This window comes from Nasonia vitripennis, chromosome 2 (assembly GCF_009193385.2).
Source record: "Nasonia vitripennis strain AsymCx chromosome 2, Nvit_psr_1.1, whole genome shotgun sequence".
NCBI lineage: Eukaryota > Metazoa > Arthropoda > Insecta > Hymenoptera > Pteromalidae > Nasonia > Nasonia vitripennis.
The window spans coordinates 33791510-33803612 of NC_045758.1; positions in this window are offsets into that span (position 1 = coordinate 33791510).

Genomic DNA, 12103 nt, shown 5'->3' on the forward strand with positions numbered 1-12103 from the left:
TATCCGGCTTTATCTCCCAAAAGCAGCTTATCCCTTGGGTAGAGTTATATAACAGCTCGTATATGCGCACACGCGTCCATTATTCTTAGGCAGCATGTCGCGCGTTTATTTTTCCAAACTTTTGGAAATTGGAGCGCGCCGTCGAGTCGCATAAATACTCGCACTCGAACAAAAACGCGAGCCCTTCCTTTGTCAAACGAGTCTCTCTCTCTCCCTTTCGGCGTAACGACGTCCGAAAATCGGTGAAAAACGATTAATCGTCGCAGTTCGGTATACGCGCGAGAGGTTTATATATTGAAAAAGGGGGCAAGCGGAATCGTCTCCCACCGAGTCCGACAAAAGTCGGGCCGGACTGCTGAGTAAACGAGTGCGCGAGCGGAGCGTCGAGTGAGCGACTTTTCCCGAAAAATCTCTTTTCCCTTTAATGCCCGTACGCGCGACATTGAACGAGTGCGAAGGCCGTGTGAGCGCGTGCACGCGCGCTGTCCATTCTTCTCTCTCTCTCTCGCACTCTAATATGTATATGTATACGCTTTACACTCGATTTTAGAGAACGAGAGAGAGAGAGAGAGAGATGGACGCGTGCGGAGCCTTGATTTATGCTTGCACGGGCTCGGATTTCGCTGGGAAATCGATTTTTGCCATGTATCTCTATAGCGTGCGCAAACTGCCGGATTATCGCACTAACCAAGTGTGAGTAAAAAAGCGACACGAGAGTAACGACGCGTATGTGCAGAGCCGTTCAGCCGTTGGGCGCAAAGCGCCGATATGTTTACGCAGCCAGATCGAATCTGTTGCGCTGCAGTCTCTCGAGTCTCCCGCGCAGCCGTCCTCAGCTCTGATGCTCGAAAGGGCGAAAAACAGAGTACACACACACACACACACACGAGGCATCGGTTTCTCGCCGGGCGAAAAATTCGAAATAGAAAATAGATCAAAGCGAGAAAGAGCCGTAACTCGTGCATCGCACGCGCGGGGATGGGGTCGAGCGATCCGCACACGCTGGACAATGGTCAGCAGCGGCGGCGGCGGCGGCGGCGTATGTGTCGAGCTATAAATCTTGGCATTGTCCGGCTCCAGTGTTTAGTTGCCCGCATATTAACCTGGGGCGCACGACTCATTGTTCGGCCGGCGACGTGTAACCCCCTGGCTTTTCCTTATTTATCAGGTTACGAAAAACTGCTCGCTCTCGCTCTCTCTCTCTCTGCGCTACTCGTAACCAATCTCCCTCCTCCGCGTACACACGGCTGCCGTTGAGAAAAAAAAAAAAGAGTGTAGCGCACGGAAAATCGCCCGTTACGCGCGAACGGCCCATTATTGCCTTTTTCAAAGGAGCGAACGAGAGCTGGCCCTGGGGTGGTTAATGCGCCGCTCCAGATGCTTTTTCCGCTGCTGCGGAAACTCGTGTGTGTGTGTGAGAAAGAGAGAGAATTGGCAAAACATTAGCCGTAGAGTGTCTGCGCGCGAGTGTTGTGAGCATTGGTCAGTGCGCGGTATGGGTCGTAAAGGGGAGATTCCGTAACGTTTTTTCTCTTTCTCGGAAGACCGGCCGTTTCTCTATATGTACTTCGATCCCCTTTCGCTTTTCTATAAACGCGCGAGCGGTATTATGGTTGTTGTTCGGCTCGACAATGCTGTCAACGCCTCTCTGATCTCGAGGTGAGAGAGAGAGAGAGAGAGAGAGAGAGAGACTCGATTTTATTTCAATCTGCGCGTCGTGTGTATAGAGAGAGGCTCGGCACACACGAAGGCTATATCGAAAAATAATTATAAAACGAAGAGGTGCAGAAAATTAATGATCCTCGCGCAGGATTCACTTGGCTATATAGCTCAACATGCGAGTCATTACCGTCCGTCCCTCGACGCCGACGATCTGACTCTCCGCGCATTACGGTGTATATATATATATATATATATACATGTGCGCTTGGCTTCGAATTAAACAAAAATCGTTATAACCGAGCTCAGCGCCGCCGCCGCCGTCGATAAAAATTAACAAGCCGAAAAATTCCGCTTTAAAATTTCAACCACATTGTGCGCACTCGATCACGCGCGATAATCCGCTGCGTGTAAGAGCCGACAATGCGAAACGTAAAATTCGAAAAGTCTCTCTCATTGTCGCAGCAACTGCCTGAAAAGTTCCCGAGTGGCATAGCCCGGCACGCCCGAGGACGACGCTCGTCGGTGATTTAACGAGTCTTGCTCTCTTCGGAAAGCCGTTGACAAGTGCGAAACTCGACGGCTCGGGGTGTGGCTCTTTTTTTCTCCGGTGTATATACGCGCACATCGAGCTGAGAGGGAAAAGGAAAATTGCTCGGGATGTGGTCGATGCCTCTATTTTGCTCTATTTATAAATAAAATCAAACGCAAACTAAATATTAATGAGCAAGATGATTTTAACACGATTAGTAAACAATGCGATAAACTAAATAATTATTTAAATAAACCAAATTCTATTGCTCTGTAACTTTTCTCTTTTTCGAATTTCCCTGGGTCGAGCATGGCCCGTCTACGTACGCGTTCTTATACGGCTTCCACAGACTGATAACACTTACGACAAGAGAGACACGCTTGTCTCTTGTGATATTATTTATTCAATTTATTTAATCGACTGCTGCGCAACAATTATATCAATGATTTCTATATTTTGTAAAAATAATTTTATACGTTTATAATTTTTTTCTGTTTTAATAAAGCCTTGAAGAGGTCCCCACCAGGGACGAAACGTTGCCGTTTATTTATGAATTTTGGTTAAAGAAATTTTTTTTTTTTTTTTTTTTTTTGAGAAACCAGGGTTAAACCCCACCACTTTGGTCCGTCCAAAAACTTTATTCTAAAAATATGGATGGGACTAATAACATTCTCAAACACGATCTTCCGGCGCGTGCGAGCGCTGAACCCTCTTAAATCGAGATTAATCACGCGCGACGCACTGCACTGGCCTCGCGCGCAGGTAAGAAATTTACATCCCGTATATAAGCGGGAGAGCCTCGAATACAGTGCCGACAGCCCGCACGCTTCCTCTCTTTCTCCCCTTGTACATTCACGTGTATATAGGTATACGCGCGGCCCCATACATATTCTCCCCTTAATTATTGACAGCGATTTTAAATATCGCCACGTGCCCAAGACGTTTGTTATATATATATATATATATATATATACACTCGGGGATTATCCGCTTGCCTCCTATACGTATGTATGATTATATCCTTTTGACGTCTTCTTTATCGTCTATTTTTATTCGACTCGAACGCAAAGAATCGCATCGGTGACGCGGAGCACAAGTTCGCCACGCGCTGCGTTATATACGCTATATATACACGTGTCCCCGAAAACGGCCACCCTCGGACGGCACAGTTCGCGTAAAAAGCCGCACGGGCGCGCAAAGAAGAAGGAAAAGAAGAAGAAAGACCGACGAGATCGGAGAAGACGCGCAACGATAGCTATATATATATATATATATATATATATATATATATATATATATATATATATATATATATATATATATCTACACACACACACACACACACACGTCGGGGCTGTACAGGGGAGACGTACACTGAATATAGAGAGCCATTCGATCGCGCGCGCGCGCGCGCTCTTGTGCACAAAGAGGGAGACGGAGAGAGAAAAATATCAATTTCGAAAACCCGGAAAGTCCGGTGCGAGGTCAGACGCGCGCGAGACAGTTTCTTCCCGTATAGTATATACAAGCGAGGAAATCTGGCCTCCTTTTTTCACTTCGGCTCTCCCAATCGTTTGTCTCCTTAGCCGCCGGCGTCTTTGTGCCAAAATGATTTTTTTATTTTAATCAAAAATATCGATTTCCTCGGTGATCCCGCCAGAAAAAAAAAAAAAAAAACGAGCCGGCAGTTTATCTCCTTCGATAACGGAGAGTGAGTTCGGTATACGTTTATCTACGGCGTGCAAGAATTATGAACATTGATGAACGGCTCAATTCCAGGAATGGCGATGGCGGCAGCTCTCCTACGCATGGCGGAAAATATAGCTCGTGCCGTGGGGAGCGAGCGAAATCCCACTAGCCGATAGGCCTCGGCTCCTGTATTATGATGCGCGCAGGGGGAGAGCTATATAGGCGGGCGACGACGTCCACCCCCGAATAAAAAAAAAACACACACACACACACAGAGAGAGGGTGAATTTTCTTCCTTATACGCGCGCACAGACATACTCTATAGCGACGCCATCGCGTTTTCACGATATTACGCCAATATATATATATATATATATATATATATCGGTCTTAGCGTTTTGCCGGAGGCGGTAAACAAAAGTCCGATAAATTAGAAAATGTATTTATGCAATTCGTATTCATTCGAGAGAGGGAGAGAGAGAGAGAGAGAGAGGTTCCGCTGCACGACGGCCGTGGACTGTTTATTTATTATATCGAAGCTGAGTATAAGCTTGATTAAGTGACGCATAAATTTCTCTTTTTCGCTGGTAGTATAATAGGAAACTGTGTGTATTATTGAGATCTCGGCCGAGAGACGACGAGCTAAAAAGTCCCGGAGATGATGGATCGGAGAATATGATTCGGTCGTGAAATACTCGATCGACCGTAAAAACTTACACACACACGCGCGCGCGGAAATAGAAAGATCCCGGCATCAAACTCGCATAGCTTTCGAATAAAAGCGCAATGCCTCGTGCCCTCTTCGCTCGTCCAGCAGGAAAACGGCTCCTCGGCAAACATAATATCTGAAAAATAATCCTTGTAAACCGGGCGAGATTACAGCGGGATATTCTCTCTCTCTCTCTCTCTCTCTCTTGGCAAACATCCATAAAATAAAAAAGCGTCTTAGCCTAATCCTTACAACCCGCGTCGTCGTAAAATCGCTGCGCCCACAAGTGGACGTATCACCAACTCCAACCGTCGTCGTCGTCCGGATCCTCCGGCAGTAATAAAGTATAGGTATAAAGAAGGCACGCGACCGGTGAAAAAAAAAAAATGGGTCTTCTCTCGTCTCAACACACTATAAGAGAAATCCGGCAGTGGTCACTGCGCGCCAGGCCCATGGGGTACTTGGCGGCCGGCCATTGTGCGCCGTTGCAGCCTGCAACGTACGCGGCGCCCCTCGCGTGCCCGAAATCTCTCTCTCTCTCTCTCTCTCTCCGTTTTCATCTGCAGACTATTTCTCTCGCTCTCTCTCTCTCTTTCGATCGTATAAGGACAAACAACTGACAGCTGACCCACGCGCTCGCGTGCGCTCTCGGGGTTGACCCATACTTATGGTTCATCTGCTGACACCACCCCTGTGTATTTTTTCTCTCTCTCTCTCTCTCTCTCTCTCTCTCGTTCTCTCTTTCTGTATACCGGCGCGTGTGCGCGGCACAGAGTGGAAGAGGGAAGCTTGCGGGATGAAAATAGCGGGGAAAAAGGAGAGAAGCCTGTTTTTAAATGGCTCGAGGAAAAAGAATCCGTTGCTTCTACGCTCGTATAGGCTAATTGGGTTTTTTTTTGTTCTTAGCTTTCTCGAGCAATTGCGGTATAGTCGATACGAAAGCGTTGCACAGCTTCTCTCGGAAAATATCGCGCGTCACGATGCAGCGCCTGTATAAATTAACGATACTCTGCATCGGCGAAAGAAAGGGAGCGTATACGCATAGAGGCGGATTATAATGCTGCGGCTGTTCTGCCGATTTTCATCGCATTTGTGCATCAGCAGCGGACGCGTGCGCTCCCGGAAAACGGGGAAATTTCATCCGTCGAAAGGGGTCAGAAATAACCGATGGGTTCTTTTCTCGTATTATTCTACCCTCTCTCACTATTGCTTTTCCAAAGCAAGCCCATGTGTGCACGGCTTTTTCTCTTTCTTGCTCGATTTCTCTGCAGCGACGCGTGCCTGCCCTCCCCCAACTCGGCTCTTTGTGTTACGTATATATAGGCATGTATGAAACGCGCGAAAACTTTTGCGTCTACTTTCCTCTCGGTCACTCTATATCCTCGCAGCTCCTCTTTTTTGCCTCGAGTAAAAGCCGACATTCGCTATTTCCGCGCCTGTTGACACGGGAAGTCGAGAAGGATGACTTGGCCTCTGCCAGATTAGTTTTCGGCCCTCACCGCACCTAACACAGCTTCTTCGAAAATTATCTCTCGCTAGTGATAATCGAACTGTTTGTCCCGAAAAAAAAAAACGACAATTTTTCTCTCTCTCCCTCACTCGCAAGAATAACAAGAGCTTATGTTAGAACGAGAAACCCTTTCCGTTTTCCTGATCCTCATCCGAAGCAGCTAGCATATGGGCTGGTGTTGCGCGAACGATTTTTCATCCCGCAGAGCGCGCGCGCGCGCGAAAACACATCTCTCCGTCACACACGCGTTTATACCTGAAAGAGAGGATGACTGCGTGAATATACGAGAAGGACGAGTGGGCGTACAAGGGTGTCGTTTAAACAGCTGCATCGGCTCTAACCCTTTCTATGCATATATACGTGCGCAGACGTCGTCGGTGAGCGCGTGGGCGTCGAATTTTGGCACCGCAGGAAAATACTTCTCCTCTATCTCGATTACAGTCGATGGGCTTTTTAGAGCGCCTCGTCGGCGCGAAATGCGAAATTGATTTCCGAAGGGCAATTAGCGGGCGCAGCTAACGACCGCAAGTCGATCGCATTAATACGTACACTCGTACGCAAGGAATCCGGCAGTGGCTTTCCAAAAAGAAAAGTCATCCTTATCTCGCTCGTCGCGATAAAGAAAGCACGCGCGGCGGCTTAAAGCTTGGAAAAATCGTTAAGCAGAGCGAGCGCAGGAAGGGCCAGAATAATCGGAAACTCGTTACCATCGCTTTCGCTTTCGTCATATTATCTACTTACGACGAGTTGAATCTAGCAATATTTGCTGCCTCTGATCTCGCGTTTACACGCGAGTAACTACGTTGAGCAAGTATAGAGTATAGAATATTCACAGGTATAGAAAAAGTCAAGTCCCAGGTCAAGTGGACGGATGCGCACCGTCTCAATAAACCTCCCCCCTCCCGCAATTGGCTAGTCGACGTTTTAGCACAGGCAGTATGGCGGGCATAATATACAACCGGTTTACGCAGACTGCGCAGCTTCGATATATAATAACGCGCGATAATTGCAGGCGGCATCTTGTACTGCAGCGCACACCCCCTGCGATGTTCCAGAACTCGACGTATTGTCCGACTTTGCTACCTGAGAAGTGAATGCCCTCTGTGTGCGCACAGAAGTTTCGGCATCGGCCGACAATGGGAAAAAGTATCCTCTCCTTCAGCCGAGGACAAATTAATCCGTTCGTGGAAGGAGCTGTGTACTATGTACCGCGTTTAAGAAGACGCGCCGGAACGGGGATGCACGAGTGAGAGAGAGAGAGAGAGAAAATATCGAGATGTAAATTTTGCCCAGTAAGACCCGAGAGATTATGAGCGTATGAAAGAATTTAAAAATCATAAATTTCGAGATTTGAACCGCGCGCGGCAGCTCCTCCGGTGCCCTTCGCGTCTTGCTTTGTATTCGCACGAGGTACGAAACTCTTCTCTCTCTCTCTCTCTCTCTCTATATAACAATTCCGTTTATGCGTGCACTTACATTTACGGCGTGACTCAGCGCCGGGTAAAACTTGGCCGAAGCAAGCTGCGCTATCGAGTCACGCACAACGCACGAGAAGCTTCGAAACGAAAGCCAAAAATCCGTTATAATCGCTGCTGCAGGCGCGACAGTGAAAAACTCGGTAATTTAAAGGAAAGCAAAAGCTCCGTTATGTAGAAAAGGGATCGCGCTCGTCGCCGGGATTTGAAATGTCTTCGAAGCCTAATCTGCTTATACGCGTTTGTCGTCTGGGATTTCACCAAAAGCCCCCAACCCTCCGCGCACGTTTCACTTTCTGACAAAGTGGGAAAAAGAGCAGCAGCGCTGAAGATGACACTATAACGCAGCTTTCTCCCATAATGGCACTCCTTTCGCGGCCGAGTCACCGGGCGTCAATAAAAACCGACGCCGCGCGATCGTAAATTTCCCGGAGGCCTTGAGGTGCACATGTTCGGTCGGTTGTGCAGTGCTGGGCCAACTACGCTGCGCAACTTTCTTCGGGGGGGTGAAAAAAAAAAAAAGAAAAAAGAAAAAGGATGCGCTTTGCAAATTAAGTAAGCTTTTCGTTGTCAAATTCGAATTTGTGCATCAAAAGTTTAAAGAAACGGGATTTTGAAATCGCCCGCCGGCAAGTGAAGTCGACAAGTCACAGTGCGCAGCTATATACCTGTGCGTCAATGACTCGGCCACCTCGTGTTGCGGTTTTTTCTCTCCCTTCCCTGTTGTACCTTACGCACCACGACTGCGTCTCAGAAGTGGCTTGGCGATTCGCAAGCGGAGGTGTAGCCGCAATTAAGCAATAAAAGCCCTCGGAGCCTCCAAGTCCCCGTCGGTCGAGGTCGTATAATTTCTCTGAGGACTGCGCGCAAGAAGTGTAAACTGCGTCTCGCGTTCTATAAGTTAAGACGGATGCGCGAATGCGCAAATAGAGTTTGCGAATCGAAGCCTGCTGCAGAGAGACCGGCGCTAATACCGGCGCAATATATAGATCATCGACGATGATTTTCGTTCGATTTTCGTATGCACGAAAGTATCGGGCTCGAATGGCTAAAATTGAGCCAGCGCTGCTTGTATAAAGCGCAGCACAGGCAGAGTCAACGAGGCGGTCATTATCCGGAAAAAAGAGGCCCCTTTATAAATGTATAGAAATTTATAAAATCAACTGGCCAGCCTTCAGCTCGCTTTAGGCTCGCTTGTAAATCAGCGCTTAAAAGTCGGAAAGAGTTTCCCGGCTCGGCCGAGCAATGCAGTTTTAACCCCGCTGGGTTGCGCGGGGCCCCATAAAACGAGGGACCGCTGCGGCCAGTTTTCGAGGAAAAATCGCGCGCGCTATGCAAATCGGCTCGAGAGAAGTAGCGCATTTGCGACGTCGCTGACCCTCGGCATAAACGAATAAATAAGTGGCATCCGAATTTCGGGCCGTAGGTCGTACGGGCTCCGGTAGCCGAAAGGGACGCAAACGCGCGTATAAGTGTACTCGAGCAGTCGAAGGATTGGGCCTCAGTTTAAGAGAGAGAGAGAGAGAAAGGTGGGATAACTGCTGTGCATAATCACGTTATTTACTGCCCTCTTATACCGCTCGGGGAAAAGTCGAGCAGGCGCGCGTGCAAGCTACCTCCCCCCCCCCACCCCCTCACTCTCGTTTTCGGCGGGCATATTTACGAGTGGCGATATGCAAAGAAGACCGACCGGCCGGCCGGCACGAACCGGCGTAATAAACTCGTTTACCTCTCTGTGTGTTTATACGCGGAGGAAGGGCTGCCGCTGGGCTGTCCCATTGTTTTCGCCGGCGGCGTCGATCGGCCCGGTGGGCGGCGTACTTATCAATGCCGAAAAATCCCCGGCAAAGTAATACCTTTGCAGCTTAGGGTTTTTCCCAACTTTGTTGTTGTTGGCGTCGTTGCAACAATATAACGCCGTACCGTACGAGTGTTCGGAACGAACGATGCAACGGGAAATCGGCTCGGCTGGAGAAAAAGCGCCGCTCAAGGAGGAAAAAAGCTTCGGGCCGAAAAAAAGTCGAGGGAAAGGGATGCAGCGCGAGAAACGGTCAAGTGCCGACGGGCCAAGAGAGAAAAACAGTTAGCCGCTCTCGGCACGTTCCAGCGTAGAAGGCTAACTGTAAAAGTGTCATAAACACGGAAACGGAAAAAGGGTTGCGTCGTATAAGATACTTTTTGCGCGCGAGACACTTGTGTATATAGTAATAAACGGCCGGGGTACATTTTTTCCTTGGCAAGCTCCGTCATTAGGACAACTGCGTAGAGAAAAAAGGCTCATCTCTCTCTCTCTCTCTCTTACTAACTGCTGTATACCTGCGGGGGCGCGAAGGGTCGAGCTGCCGCGCGCACGTTTTCCGGATTTGCATTTCTCATTGTCCGTCCGAGCGAGTTTTTACGTACAGCTTTATGCGCGTCGCCATCGGCGTCGAAACTCGAGAGTTATGGGACGGATTAGAACGGCTTAGAAAAGGTTGAGTTTTTTCTCTCTTCATTCGGGGACAGTTTTTCACCTATTTGCGCTGCGGATTATATGCCGTAGCTGTGCTCGAAAAAAAAAAAAAAAAAAAAAAAAAAACCGAGCAAAAAGAAAGTTGCCGCTGCTTTCGAAAATCTGTTGCGCCTACTCTTTCCGCATCGGGCAGAGAAATCGAGGGTTGAGAATAGACCGGCAGTTTTGGCATAGATATAGTACGCACTACATACGCGGCAAGTAAAGGCTCTTTCTCTCCGTGTGTGCGCGGGCCAGGAAGAAAAATCGAGCATTGAGATAATTCGACCTGCGCAAAACGAAGACTGATGTCGTTAGGCCGTATATAATACCGGCGAAAATTCTCCTCGATAACTCCTCGAGGGAAAGAGAGAGAGAGAGAGAGAGAGAGATTCCATTCCGCGCGACGTGACGTGGCGAGGGTCGCGCGGCGCTGGAGAAAAATGAGCGACGGGGAAAAAAGTGGACGACGGCGACGGAGCAGTGCGGACGTGTGTGTGTGTAGGAGGAGGAAGAAAACGGAAAAAGCTACTGCGAGAGGCCTGTATGTATGGGGGGGGGGGGGGCGACTCTGATGCTGATGCTGATGTGTGTGTGTGTGTGTATAGGGGAGGAATGGAGAAAAAGCTCGTTGCTTATGGACAAAGGGAAAGTTTGGCGAATTTTTGAAAATATAGCTACGGTCAAAGTTTATAAAAAGCCGACGAAACCCCTCGCGTATTTTCGTAGACAGTCCAAGTCAAGCGCTCTGTTGACTCAGGATTGGAAAGAACAACAAATAATTCGAAAACCGAGAGCGAGTGGAAATTAAGCTGCGCCGAACGGAAGTAATAGTCGCGTGCCGCTACGGAAGCCGTAGAGCAGCGGAGTACTTATATAGAGTCGAAGAAAAAACAGAAAAAAGAGAGCGGGTGGGGGGGGGGGAAAGCCCTGACTCGAAGAGGGAAGACTCTTGTTGGAGGAGAGATGGAGAAAAATAGTGAAAAAGGGTCAGCAAAGGGCATAAAGACTCGAGCGAGAAAAATACATATAGGGACGATAAGGCGGCGGCTGCGGATGAGGAGAGCCGAGAAGAGACTTTTTCTTCCTCCCTTCCGTATACGCAGGCAGACACGCGCGCACGCGAGATATAGCTCCGAAAAAAAGAAAGCGTCGAGAGGGTGGCACGTACTTTGGGGTCGTTAAGCATTTCGGACAGGAGAGCGAGCGAGCGAGAGAGATGCAGGAGCTTTCACGTTCGGAGTGAGAAGGGCCTTTGTCCTATCGCGTTGCTTGCTGAATCGAAGATGAAAACGACGGACACGAGAGCCCGTGCCCCAGCGCGGATTCTCCATTTTATTCAGGTCCCCCTCTATAGCGTGGGCGTTATCCGCCTGTATACGCGGGGGGGACGCCGACAGCTCTTGTTTTTGCAAAATTCAAAGCGACGCTCTGGGATTTCGTTGGTAAACTCTATGACGAATTTTTACGCGTCTTTGATAAGCCTCGTAATGGCCCTTAATAATTAGTAGCTCGGGTCTCCCCCTCGCGGCAATAGATTCGACGTCTCGAGCTATTAAGATGTGAGGTCGTCTTTTTCATTCTCTTCACTTTTCTCACCAGTTGCAATTACGAACGAACAAAGCTGCTCTCTCGCGATACGGAAATTTATACGATTTATACGTGTTTTCCTGCAGCCGCGCTTAGAGCCTTAAATATGAGTATAGGAAAACACGTTTTGTCGAGAGCAGCGAGATGCGCGCGTACAGAGAAAGTATAAAGGCTACAGCTCATCAGCGCTAATAACGAGAGACATGCCCTCGGCATTCTAAAAATTTTTGAAAATAGCCGTGAATCACGCGCGCGCTCGTCATCGCGCGGACTTTCAAATCGGCCGATACTTTAAAAACAATAAGCGGAGCGTTATAGCTTCTTCGCGTATACTCGATCGATTATATAGACGCGCAGCTCTTCCCTCTCGGCTTCCTGTTATTCTTGATAGTATAGCTTTTTTTTCTTTTTTTTTTCCGAGCTGAAAAAAGCAGCTCTCGCGGGCCGC